Source organism: Phragmites australis, chromosome 14, assembly GCF_958298935.1.
Source record: "Phragmites australis chromosome 14, lpPhrAust1.1, whole genome shotgun sequence".
Lineage (NCBI taxonomy): Eukaryota > Viridiplantae > Streptophyta > Magnoliopsida > Poales > Poaceae > Phragmites > Phragmites australis.
In genome coordinates this window covers 7,534,004-7,548,368 of record NC_084934.1, presented here as the reverse complement: position 1 = coordinate 7,548,368, position 14,365 = coordinate 7,534,004, and the positions used below count along the sequence as shown (strand labels likewise).

The 14,365-nt window shown below is 41.2% G+C and overlaps 2 pseudogenes; one reads left to right on the top strand and one right to left on the bottom strand.

The window, feature by feature from the left end:
• Window positions 1-1,614: 1,614 nt before the first annotated feature.
• Window positions 1,615-3,812, bottom strand: LOC133890209 (uncharacterized; annotated as a pseudogene).
• Window positions 3,813-9,246: 5,434 nt separating this feature from the next.
• On the top strand, window positions 9,247-13,682 carry LOC133891609 (uncharacterized; annotated as a pseudogene).
• Window positions 13,683-14,365: the final 683 nt, after the last annotated feature.

The following is a 14,365-nucleotide window of genomic DNA, read 5'->3' as shown; positions in this document are numbered from 1 at the left end:
ACCTCTATTTAAAGGCTAGTGAAATGGTTTTTTCTGGTTGCACTTTAAAAATTACGCCTTTTTCATATCATGGGAGTAAAATTATTGTTTTTCCGGTTACGAGAGTAAATTTTTTGGGTTTTTTCCAGTTGCAAAGAGGATGGTGCGTTGATTTTGCTGTTGTAAGAGTAAATTTTTGGGTTTTTTCTGTTGCACGGTTGCGGAGAGGATAACGCTTTGAATACTTATTTAGCGCATTGGGAGACTAGGAGTTAAATAGAGGCTATATGTATATATATATATATATATATATATATATATATATATATATATATATATATATATATATATATATATATATAAAAGCCTTTTCTGTACTCCCAAGTGTATATACTTCTCCTCTAATGAGTGTTCAGAAAGGCATATGTACATCTTAAAAAGCAGTATATACATCTCAGAAAAATATGTGTGTGTATATACTAGTTGTTTGCCCGTGCGTTGCAACATACGCTAAAAATTTGTTAAACAAAAGTGACGTAACACATGTACATCCATACAAGGATTATTATTACAATTCTATATTCAATAAGTGTCATTTATTCCTTCTAGAGAAAATCGTGGAACCATGGTTGAAATCAATGCAAAAGGCTTTCCTCATTTTAGATATGATAGATGAGACGAAAACACAAGCAATACACAGGGTAACATGAAAGTTGCGAGTTCAAGCTGGAAGATGTTGCAAACCATAAGAAATAAACCAAAAACATTATTTAGTGACTACCTATAAGTGAAGAAGAATTAGCAAAGCATAAGAAATAAGCCAAAATTTTTATTTAGCGGATCCTTTCTAACTCCACAGTACCAGCATGAGGATTCTTTTGACTATATTGACTTTGTATTAAGGCCCATGATAGGAAAATATCACTGCAAAACAACTTCTCATAGGAATCCGTCCATAGGCGAAATGTGAAACAACAGTTGTTATCAGTCATATGTTAAACTGTTGGCAGTTCATAGATTTTTGTTTTCCGCAAAGCAACACAATTTCCGGTGGTTTCAGACCATATAATATATATGTGTGTGTTTTTATTGAATAGAGAATTGCACGTGCGTTGTATCGGAAGCAAAGATGTTTTGCATGACATAATATAGTTGAGTGGTCATAGTTGTATCAGCTCAATATTTGCTACGGACTGCAATTGTGGAAAGGAAATAGGGAGTCAAGTGTGCTTACCCGTAACTATAATAAAGCACTAACGACTTTATAGGAGACAACCATAAGAAAGCCCTCCGTCGTCAAGCCTCCTTGAGCTCAACACATAAACCCTTCTGGCAGACATGAGGCCCATCTCTCCCTAGTTCCCCTCTAGCTCTGTTGCATTTCACCTCAGAATCGTGCTCATAGCTCACATCGTGATGGTTTTTTATGTTTCCCCACTACTTTATGTTTTCCTCAACATAAAAAGGGAAAATGGATCAACATAACGAAAAGACCAGTGGATCTGCAATGTGCCACCTGGGGCTGCAAGTAGTTAACATTTCGAGTGTGAGAATTTTAAATAAATATTAACTTTTAAAAGAAGTGTGCAATTGAAAATCTACAATGAGAACAAAACAATTTTGTAAAATAGAATTTCACAAAAAACTGAGCGTCTTGGTAGGTTCAACTGCACAAAATGGAAGTAACATACAAGGACTTGGATGCAAACACTTACTGAAACATCCCTTAGGATCAAAACTGCCAAGCCGAGTCCCCTATTTGCAATTGATGAAAAAAGCAAAGCATATAAGAATTTTCCATCGTACTACAATATATAATCTTTTGGACCAAACAAGTGGTTGATAGTACAAAAATTTGCATGAAGTACTCACAAAAAAACTTATTAATACAAAAATAGTTATTTTTGCAAAGCTGAGTTTCTTCTTACCAAGAGTTATTTTCCCACTGTTTCCATGCCATGCTATCGTCCACCCACCGCACTGATATCCAAGATCGTCAGCATGTGTTCCTGCACCAATAATCTTTTTACATTTTTTGCCAATGGAAGGAACGGTTCGGTCTGGTTCTTGCCATTTTTAGAAGTACCAAAGACTTGTGAACGGCCTCACATGCTAGCAGCCGATGTACCTGAAAGGTTAACAACTTAACATATCGTCTATGGTTGATGATATCAATTATGAAATAGCTCAAACAGAAGAATAAGGAGAAGTATTGACTGAAACAACACAAAAAAATAGATGTACAAACATCCATGTTACCTTGCAACCAACTATGTCTAGCAAAGATGGGTCTGAAAATGGATGCTCAAACACTCCAGAAATGAACTTGACCCTAAGAATCCGCTCAACAGCGTCATCAATCCGAGACATTGGTATCTCCCCTGTCTCCATCAAGAACACGAGATCCTCCAAAAACTTCTCAAATCTGTGAGGTATCATAATCTGTAGATTGCTCAGTGAAGCCAGGAGAACCAGTAGCTGCAGAACATAGTTTATGTGAACACTCGATAACTACATACCATGTCCATTCCCGCATTAACTTATTGTGCAATGCAAAAGCGATAATCAGACCCTCGAGGCTCTCGAGGCTCCCAGAGCCTATCAATACCCTCCTAATCTGAAACCACAAAACCCTGAAACAAGAGCACTTTTCATAATCACAACCTAAGCTTACATCAAATATACCAAAGAATCACCATAGGCTCCTGCTACCTTGAAGCCTAATTTGCCCTTCGAAACATTTGTCAGCAAATACCGGTTTGAATGCAATGGCTCCCCATTCCATTTAGAGTAGGATGCCATCAACGTTGCCACACCTTGAGCTATACAATCAGGGTAAGGTGCCATATGGATGCCTTCCAAATCTTCATATGAGCAAATGGCGTTCCCCTCATTGATCCCCTTGTTCGTGCCACCATCCCCTACGAAATGTTGGCGCAAGCATGTTCTCCCTAGAAACCACATAGACGCATTTCCACAAACATGTGGTGGGCATACGAAAAACACGCTAAACATCACCACTGAAGTACCTAGCCGAAGCGAGGAATGGGTAACCATGCCATGAGGGTGGCCTGCCGGCGGCTGCCCCTGCATCCTTGTGATGATGGTGGTCAGCAAGCACACATTCTCTGGGTTCTCGTTGTAGCTCTCGTAGCATCTCTCCCACCTCGGATCCCGATAGACCTGACACACACTAGACCAAACGTACATCAAAGAGGTCCCGCACAGACACCACCAGTTAACCAGGAAGGTTTTGAGTTCTACTCGCGGTGAAGCAAAGCGCGAAGGTCCAGTGGATGCCAGTAGCGCAAACCTCGAGCGCGGTCACCTCGCCGATCTTACGCGCGAGCTCCGCATCCATGGGAGATCAATGCATACGATTGCTAGAATTGAGCAAAACACCACAAGGGCTAGTACGGCGAGACGGCCAAACCGGTGCAGCATCAATGGACGCGATTCGATACCTGGAGGCACCGAGGTCGACATTGTGGGGGAAGATGGTGGTGCCGTAGACGTTGTTGTGGCCATGGACGGCGTCGGTGCCGTAAATAATGGGGACTCCAAGACGGGAGGGGAGCGCGAGGCACTGCATGCCGGCCCAGTCTGTGGGGGAGGCGTGCTCGCGGGGCGTGCTACCTCTGGTGTTGAGCAGGCTGTCGGTAGCGAGCTCGACGAGGGCGACGGGACGACGTGACGGTGTGCTCAATCTGGGCCATTTGTGCTGCCTTCTCATGTGGAGTCATCCGGCCCAGCAGGTCACACACCCGTACCTCCATTGCAGCCAACGCGTCCTTGTACAGCGGTGTCGCATCGCCTTTCTCCGTCGCCACCATGCGGATGAGTGGAATGATGGTTGGGATGCCCACCTAGGCACCCACAGTGGCGCAGGTGGACTCGGAGGCCGCCTCTCGGGCGCGGCTTGCGACGGCGGAGGCCGTGACATCGTGGTCGGTGGTGAGCACACGTAGCGCCGCTGTGGACTAGGCGACTACAAGGCCCAGGATGGCGAGTGTGCGGTCGTTCTCGTGGGAGTAGGAGGCGTGCATCATTGCGTGAGCAGATGTCCTTTAACAAATTTTTGATCGGGGTCGGGCCGTCAGGGCAAGGGAGGGCGGAGCGCGCTAGAGCAGGAGAGCAGGATCAACGGAAGGGAAAGGGAGAGGGAGAGAAGAGTGGAGTGGGCGTGCGGGATCAGCGTAAGGGAAAGGGAGTAGGAGAGAAGAGCGGTGCGGGTGTGCGACACGGGCGTCTAATCAGGCCAATGCATAACTATCGGACGGACAAAGGAATTGACAGAGGAATATTCTGGTGAAAGAACATACCTTATTGCTTTTTAAAGTAGGATATATATATATATAAATAAATATATAAACAAGGACATATATACATATTCAAACAATTTCAAACATATATGCTTGTTTATCAATATATTATTTAATATACATATTGTCCTCCCATGCACTCTCCTCTCCGTGTCGTAGACAGCCGGAACCCTTCGATTATTGTCCACCTCCGGTTGGAATCGTTCCCCAACCAGAATGTTACCAACCCTACAATGGAGATTTGCCACCGAATCTACAATGGACACGATTAGAAGGCCTTCCAAAAGCCGGTCGTCGGAGTCCAGTTGAGTCACGGGAAGTATCCCCTATCCTATCCCTACCGCGACTGAGTTCAAACGAGGAATCCACATCGAATAGGAGCATCGTCGTCGTCGATTTCTATCTGAACACTAATTCGAATCAAACCAGGACTCTCCCCTCATCCAAACTATAAATAGGAGGCCATAAACATCCCTCGGAGCATCTCGAGCTTTTTCCCCTCTTTTGCATCAAGAAACCACTGTCAGAGTGCCTCTACACCGAGCACCGAGCTCCATTGTCCACCTACACCATCATCGCATCGCCATGAACTATCCCGAAGGCCGCAAAGTCTTTAGACAAGATCGCTTGAGTCTCAACATCATACTCCGCCTACTCTGACAAGTTGCCATCGTGTTCGAGCCCAAGCCACTGTCTCCCACGCCACCGTCAGCCATGTGTTCTCCTGTTGGTTGTACCATTTGTAGACACTAGGCATCATTGTCTTGGCCATTCCAGTTGTGATGTTTCCATCACCCTGCGATAGATAGCTCTCCCACAAATAAAATTTAGCCAACATCTATGCCATGCTTATCAAATTGGAAAACATGTCCATCTACTTTTTTTATAATTGCAATACAATGTGTAGCAATCCTTTTGAATTAATTCACTGTGATTTGTGGACTTCTCTAATTCCAAGCATATAAGGCATTCAATACTATCTGGTTATTGTTGATGATTGTTCACATTAATATCGAACCTTTTCTATTTGCACTAAGTTTGATGCATTCACATAAATCAAGTCTTTCTTTGCCTTTGTCAAAACACAATTTGGAGTCCCCATACGCTCCCTTCAAACCAACAATGGTCGGGAGTTCATCAACACCAAATCAACATCTTTTTTCACAAACCTAGGTGTTGTTCTCTGCTTGTCTTGTCCATACACCTTACCTCAAAACGGGAAAGCTGAATGCACCATCCACACCATAAACAACGTCATGCACACACTTCTTCTCCAATCCTAAGTTGCACCCTTGGTTTTGGGTCGAAGCTTTAGCCGCTGCTACATACCTCCTCAATCGCCGACCAAGTAAAGCTATCGCATCAACCACTCCATACTTCATGCTACATGGTATTCACCCCTCCTACGAACATCTTCACATTTTTTGTTACCTTTGCTATCCTAATATGTTAGCCACAACCACTCACAAAACTTCATCCTAGATCACCGGCTTGCATTTTCATTGGTTGTCCATCCAATCATCGCGGTTATCGTTGCTACGATCCCACAACTCGACGAGTCATTCTATCTCGCCACGTTGTCTTCAAAGAGTTAGTTTTCCCTTTGAAAAACTAACCTCGTCGCCACCTTCCCCGGCACGAGAACTTGATTTCTTACATGTCTTTGGTGCCCCTATACTACCGGTCCAACCAAATGTGCCCATATCCGACATGTCTGCTCCTCTAGCACCACGCGCCATCGCGTCAACACTAGGTTCGGCACCACAACTTCCCAAACTGCTCTTGGTGTACACCAGACGCCCAAGAGCATATATAAGTACCTCTTCTTCTGCACCAAATGAGGGTTGCAGCTCGGCAGGAGGCCCAACTGCAACAACTCCCTCTGCTGCAATAGCTGTGACATCGACGACAACATCTATTGCACTTACAATAGCTCCTGTATCTCGATCTGGTCTTTGTCCTCATCCAATGCGGACTCGGGCAAAGGATGGGGTTATAGTCCCAGTGGACAGGTTCGGCTTCACAGTTGAACACACTTCTGTCTCCCATGTGCCCACATCATATCGAGAAGCCCTTTAAGATCCAAACTGGAGGCACACTATGAACAAAGAATATCAGGCACTCATTGGCAACAACACCTGACTCTAGTTCCCCCGACCTCATGGAGCCAATGTTGTCACTAGAAAATGGGTTTTCAAACAGAAGTTTAACTTCGATGGGTCTCTTGCTTGCTACAAAGCCCGTTGGATAGTTTGTGGCTGCTCTCAACAATTTGGTGTTGACTAAGATGAGACCTTCAGTCTGGTTGTCAAACTTGCCACAATATGGATTGCACTCAGCTTCGCTATCTCTCAATCATGGCCTATTCAACAGCTAGATGTCAAGAATGCATTTCTCAATGGCAATCTTCATGAGACAGTATATCGCCAACAACCCTTAGGTTTTGTTGACCAAGCTCATCCTTAGCATGTCTGCTGCCTCTTGAGGTCCCTTTATGGTCTCAAGCAAGCCCCCCGAGCATGGTACCAGCAGTTTGCCACATATCTTACCTCCAAGGGCTTCATCGCTTCATCTTTGGACACTTCTCTATTTGTGCTCCGATCAAGATCTGCGATTGCACACCTGGTGCTTTATGTGGATGATATCACCCTCACAGCTTCATCAGATGCCCTCCTCACACAACTCACTCACAGCCTTCATAGTGAGTTCGTAATGACGATCTTGGTGATTTGCACTATTTTCTAGGCATCTCAGCAACCCGCTCATCAGTTGGATTATTCTTATCCAAGAAGCAGCATGCTATTGATCTCCTTTAGAAGGCAGGAATGGCTAAATGCCACCCAACCAGCACATCGATTGGCACTCAATCCAAGATTTCAGGGACAGAAGGAGACCCGTGGCCGAGACCACACAATATCGCAGCCTCAGAGCTCTTCAATACCTCATATTGACACACATAGACATTGCTAATGCAGTTCAGCAAGTATGTCTTCATATTCACGCTCCTAGGGAACCTCATATTGCCCTCATCAAGCATATTCTACGTTATTTCAAGGGCACCCTTCACTATGGCCTCCTCCTTCAGCTTTCATCTACATCATATCTCACTGCATATTCAGATGTTGATTGGGCCGGTTGTCTAGACTCTAGGTGCTCGACTTCAGGCTTCTGCGTCTACCTTGGGGACAACTTGATTTCTTGTTCTTCCAAGGACCAAATGACTATGTCCCACCCAAGTGCTGAGGACAAGTATAGGGCGGTCACCCACGCTGTCACTGAGTGCTGCTGGATTCACCAACTGCTGTAAGAATTACACCTCCCATTCAAGTCCGCTACTGTCATTACTTGATAATGTCCACGTGGTCTATATGTCAACCAACCCTGTTCAATATCGTTGAACCAAGCACATAGAGATCGACATCCACTTCATCCGGGAAAAGGTCTCCCTCGACCATATTCACGTTCTTCATGTGCCTTCAAGTTTGCAGTTCGCCAATGTCATGACCAAAGGACTGCCCTCCAAGCTCTTCATCGACTTTAGGGATAGTCTTGGCGTCCGGGAGCCTCCCGCTGCAACTGCGGGAAGGTATTAGAGAATTCAATCTCTGATGTTACGTTGTACTTACTGCAGAGATATTATTCTCTATTTACTGCATTCATTGTAGATTTGTACATCCATTTACTGTATTCATTGCATATTTGTACGCCTATAATTGTGGTCCTTAATGGATCATTATAGCCCTTGTAATCCCTCTTTTATGGGTTTAAATATATGGAGCCCTTCTTCTTTCTTACAATAAGTACAATCACAATGTTTTATCTTGAAATATATGCATTTAAAACAAACTATGAAACTAGATAATATGTAGTTGGAAAATTTAAATAAAATGAAAATATGTTATCTCAAGTACTTGCATAAAAATTACTGATAGGCCACAAACCGCCTATACCACAAAACCACCAAATATAGAATGTGAGATTCACTCTTCTAATGTGTTAGACATCTAAAGACAACTGCACAAATGACAACTAAACCTTTTTTTTTTCTTTCAAGTGGTGGCATTTTGTTTTTCAAAAATTCAGAAACCTACTTAAAAATGAATACGGAAGAATTTTCAGACACAACTCAAACCAACAAATTCATACAAACAACATTACTGAAAGAAGAATAAAACCTCATCTCAAGGCATGATAACCTATGTGTTATGTCATTCAAGCTTCTTAATTTCCACATGAACTAACAATATTTCTCATATTCGAAATAGGCCCGACATTTATAAACTCGAAGAATTAGTGCAAAGTGTAAAATCTATCATTATTCTATTCAGAATAAACCCCCCAACCACAACAAGTGGGGTGGACAACTAAAGAATTTTTGTAAAAATAATATAAATTTAATAGAAAATTACAAAAATATCATCTATTTAAAAAAAAAATTTACGTAAATAGTACCTGTCAGCATGCCAAATGCCGATATGGGTCTTATCGACATTTCGCATGCTGACAGACCCCTATCTGCAGTTTTGATGTCGACAGGGTGCTTGTCAGTAGATCAAGTGCCGACATGGCCTATTATTTCCCCGTTTTGCCCGCTCGGTTTTCTCTCACACTAATTCAAAAAATAGCCTGTCAGGGTAGCCTGTTGGCTATCGGCTTGACCTCGTGCTGATAGGCTATGTGTCCCCTACCACCTCATCCTGTCAGCAGATAAAATGTCGACAAGAGGTCTATCGGCATGCCAAATGCTGACAGATGTCCGATCGGTATTTGGATGCTAATAATGTACTATTTACCTAATTTTTAGGAAATGGATGTCATTTTTAAATTTTCTATTAAATTAATATGTTTTTTTAAAAAAAAATCGCCAACTAAAAACACTGGCGCACAATGGGAGCCGTGGTCGCGAACGGAAACGGAACCTTCCCCTTCCCCGTGCTGCGCTCGTATGGACTCCACATCGGCGGCTGCGGCGGCGGCGCCGCCGGTGGTGCTGGTGACGAACGACGACGCATCGACTTCCTCGTCGACCAGCTCGTCGCCACGGGGCGCTTCTGCATCCTCGTCTGCGCGCCCGACATGTCAGTTTCCCGGCCCCATGGCGATCCCTCCCCTCTCCTGCTCGCGCCCTTCCAATTTCTTGCTTGCTTGGTAGGTAGGTGCCTTCCGAGGATTATTTGGTAGTATCACGTGATGCTGTTTGCTTCGTGAATGGGATTGGTTGGGACTTGGGGGCAGTGCATAGAAAACAAGAATTTTGAGGACAAATGTGTTTTCTCCTTTCTCTTTTTGGTATGTCACCCAGGAAGATAAAACAGGGGATGAGAGGTAATAAATTTTCTTCTTTTCGTAAATTTCTGGATGTGCATCAGATGATGCAGTTCTCTGTACTTCGTGATCTCCCTGTTGATCATTGATGTGAAATTGCTTGGGCTAACATTACAGTAAAAGAAACAGAAAAAAAACAAGGCAAGTTCTTGATTCAATCTTGGTCGTTCCCAGATATTTAGCGGTGTCAGTATGGTCAAGTTTTTTTTAAAAAAAAAAAAGAAAGAAAAAGAATCACAAAAGTTTTCTTTGGAAGAAAACAAATAATAGCTTTAAGCATTATATACGGGGTATCAGATTTTACAAGATACTGCCTGCAGAACATGGAATCTGTGCAGTTGTGGAGTATTTTCCAATCATGAGCTGCAAATGCACCATTCAAGTTGCCAAGTTGGTTTCAAAAAATGCCTTTGTGGGGCTACTGTGATGCAAAAAGTTGTGATACGGGTGTACCTAATTCAGATAAAAAGCTGCAATATGGTTCATTTAGTGAATGTTTTTCTTCGCAAACTAGTGATGCTGTCATTGGCCTCATAAACATGGTGCTGTTGAGAAGGAAACTGATAAAATATGTGTGTTATTATGTCTTCATGTGAAGAAAATAAAGACCTTCATATAGTCTTTAACTAACTGTAATAGGTAAATCGCCATGCTCAGTCTTATTCTTAAAACTCTATTTCTTTAACTTTCTTCTAAATGCAGAGATAGGTCGGGCGTTAGCCACTGCATCACTTGGCGCCCTGCACTCCGCTGTAAACATGTTGATATAAGCGGTGCTACAGCATTTGCAGTTTCAGGTTTGTCTGTTATTTCATTGATTCCGTCAAAATATTGCATGATGAACTTCCCCTTATAAATTGTTTCATACTACATTTTCAAAGACATTGCGTGTTGGATGCTTACAGTTTCTCTTACTAATGTTAGGAACTCCTGCTGACTGCGCCTCTGTAGGCATCTCTGGAAAGCTCTTTGATGGTTTGGTTCCTGATCTGGTAAGCTTTGAAGTTTCTTGATAGATATATTACAAAGTCCTTGGTTTTCTGTAAGCTTTAGTTACAAAGAGTTTATCTATGTACCAGTTCTCTCCTCATAAATAATACTTGGGTTCCATTCAATTCTGTATGATCTTAATGCAGGTACTTAGCGGAATCAACATCGGAAAGAATTGTGGATACCATGTGTAAGTATCTCTGTTGATAAATATGTATTCATGCTCTGAAACATATTGCTACTGCCGGTCCAAAATACCTGTTGCTATGGTACCTGTGTAATCCAAACTTCAAATTCAAACACAAATATATTTTTTTAGATCAACACAGATATATTTTGATTAGCCATGAGGAGATGACACAGTTATATTTCTCGTTGAATTTGCTACCACAATATACTTCTGCTATTTTTACTAAAATATAATGTTAAAAATGAGCTGTTCAAGTTTATATTGGAGACCATAAAATGTAAAAAAGCAACAAGTACCTTTTCTAATTGGAGGCAAGATTAAGTAGTCATCTAAACTAATTGGAACTACTACCTTGGTTAGGTTGATTTGATTTTAGGTTCAGAAAGAAATATTTATATAGCAGTGAATCATGAGCGTTTTGTGCTTTTAATGTGCAGTATTTATTCTGGAACAGTTGCTGGTGCTAGGGAGGCATTCTTATATGGGATTCCAGCAATAGCAATGTCATATGATTGGTATGCAAAGATTTTGCTTCTTTGCTTTTATCTGCTGTAGTAAAACAACTCTTTTTTTTTTTGGTTAATGAAACGTAATTGCTGATAACTCCTTCCACACTTTCCAAGGTGAAAAAGAATCCTTCAGGTATCCTTCAGGTATTTGATAAAAAAATATGTTATACTTTGGTAAGATCTGAGCATTTCATGTGAAATGATGATCTGTATGTTGATAGGCTTTTCAGTTTTTTTCTGATCAAACTTTCACAACTATTGGCTTCAGTGATGGTTATAGCCATCCTTCAGTACATCTTGCATACTGTCGTTGTATAACCCGTTCAAATCAAAATCGCATTAAAGAAAATAGGCTGCAAAGTGAAAGACGGTTCTGAGTACTCCTCTGCAAAGTACCAGCTGTTCCATACTCCGTAGTGTGCTTCAGTTTCCTTTGAATCCTTTGAAGTGTTAGAAAAGTGCACGATCTAGTCTAGAATGTGGAATCATTTGGGAAATTGAAGTAGTTCTTTGCATGTAGAACTTTTGTAATCTTACTTTCAGATTATTTGAACCATCTCAGCTCTTCTGCAATGTACAGTCGGATCCCAGAACCCCAGACTCCATATAAATCTACTAGTTTTCGTCTATAAAATCCTTAAAGTCGATTTCAATGTACATGCTCAACATTTGCACATTTCAACTCTCAGCCAGGACCTCCCATGTAATGAATCAACACAAGTGAGTTATTAAGTGATACCTAGTGTATGCTGTTTGATCTCTCAGTTTTATAGGATTGCAGGTCTGAGCAGTGTTAATGACCTCAAGGTGGCTGTAATGCCTCTGATAAATGGTGTCATGGTTGAGATCAAGAACGAAACATATCTTAAAGGATCATTCTTGAATATAGATGTACCTACTGATGCTGCACATCACAAGGTAATTTGTTTTTGAAGTAAACTTGCACCACAGTATTTAAAGTTTTAAGCTTGCCAAGGAAAAGCAAATCACCGGAGACTGTGTATGGACAAAACAATGGACCATGGCACCGGAGATGAAAAAGTGTAAATACACTTCTGAGAATTTTTAGCATTCATTATGTGATTTATATCCTTAAACTTTAACCTAAGATTTATATATTTCTGCTCATTTTCGCTGAATGTTAAATGCTATACTGATTTCTTCTCCAAGCATTTTTCTAATAGATATGTCCTTAGTTTTGTTTTTGTGAATAGATGGAAATATAATTATTTCTTTATTTTTGTGCTTTTCTTGGCTATAGGAATATAAAGTTACAAAACAAGGAAAATAAGTGGCCAGAATTGGTTGGAAGCAAACAGTGTACAAGAAACCTGCAGTAGAAAGTTACCAGACAGCAAACATGGATGTTGACAGTGAAAAGGACAGTGAACTAGATACTTCATCAGAGAATGACCTATTGTTTAAGAGAGTGGTAACTTAGCATTTGCTTTGAGCAACTTCTCATTTTCAAACTCCATGCTAATTCCACCAATCACATTTGAACTGGTCCTAATAGGTAGCCTTCAAGAAAATACCTTCTAAGATAAGAAACATAAATTTGTATCAGAGAATTGGAATTGATTCTCGCCTGAAGCCATACTATTATAATTTCTGATGTTTAATATTAACAGTCTTGTGCAGCCTCTTATAACTTATGACAATTTTAAATGAGAGATTTGTTGATATTTGACACTTCTAGATTGGCGAGCACATTTACATGGATGATAACCGTTGTCTGTGTGTGGGTGTCTGGAGATCTTTGTCATCTTTTTTATTTGTTACTCTTTTATGCTAGCTAAACTAATACATAATGTTTTATGAACTAAAATGGACAAATTAATACGTATTCATGATTGGAGTTGTTGGAATTCCAAACAGATTGTGGGGAGAAGTTCTGATGAAGAGGAAGGAGATGACACGGACCACAAGTCCCTAGTAGATGGATACGTAAGAATGGCCTAACTATCATACAACTTTTGTTTCTCACTAAATAGATTTTCTAATAACTGTATGTTGTTTGTTCCAGATTACTGTTACTCCTTTGGGTGCTCTCTCCGGCACAGAAGCGGATGTCATACCCTATTTCAAAGCTTGCTTGTCACGTCTGGTTGATAATTTGTCCTCTTCATGTAGTTGCCATACTTCTTTGTTTGATTGTTTTAGTTTGTTATTTCTCTTTATCAGTTTGCTGCTTTTGGTCCTTCATTTTTTTAGAAGCCGAAACATCAATCTATGTATCTATCTGATGCTAATGATGCATTGCCACATTATGTAGTACCTTAATTCAATATTTTGTGGCATCTGTATCATGTAACTGGGTCTTTGCTAACCATGATTCTTCAATAATTCATTGCTCTTATATTTCTATATTTCATCTTATTTAAGAGAAAAATGTGTTCCGGCTTACCATTGTACTCTTTTAAAAGAAGAAAAATAAGTGACAGTTTTGACCAAACATGCTTAACTAGTGATAATTTTGAGAAACCAAGCTGTGATTTGCTTTGGTTTATCTTGTGTGATAAGTGATTGACGTTTATGTGGTTTTTGTTGGTTAGTATATGTATGATTATATATTGCAATGTTGATTTTGTTTAACTAAAGTTGAAAAGAATTGGAGTTTGTATCGGTGTCTCGGTGCAGAAAGCTTGTACTCACCGGATAGTCCGGTGTGAGGGTTTTTGATCTTACCGGATAGTCTGGTGTGTGGTAGATATGAGCACCGGAGCTTTTCAGCGCAGAGATAGAAAAATTTGTTCACCGGAAGGTTCGATGTGGGTGAGAGTGAGCATCAGACTAATTTTTTCAGAGAAGGGTGCAAATGTGAAAGTCTAGTGCGATAGCTTTATCGGATGATCCGGTGTGTGCATGGGTGATCACCGGAGGCTTCACTGGATAAAGATTTTCAAAGAGGTTGAAAAACTAAGTTTAAGTGATGATGTACTCACCGGATGGGATGGGCGTGTGAACACCGGAGTATCACCGGAGTCTTTCAGTTCTGAGACAAATGTTGAGGTGTTCACGGATTGTTCGCTGTTGGGATTTTATGATCA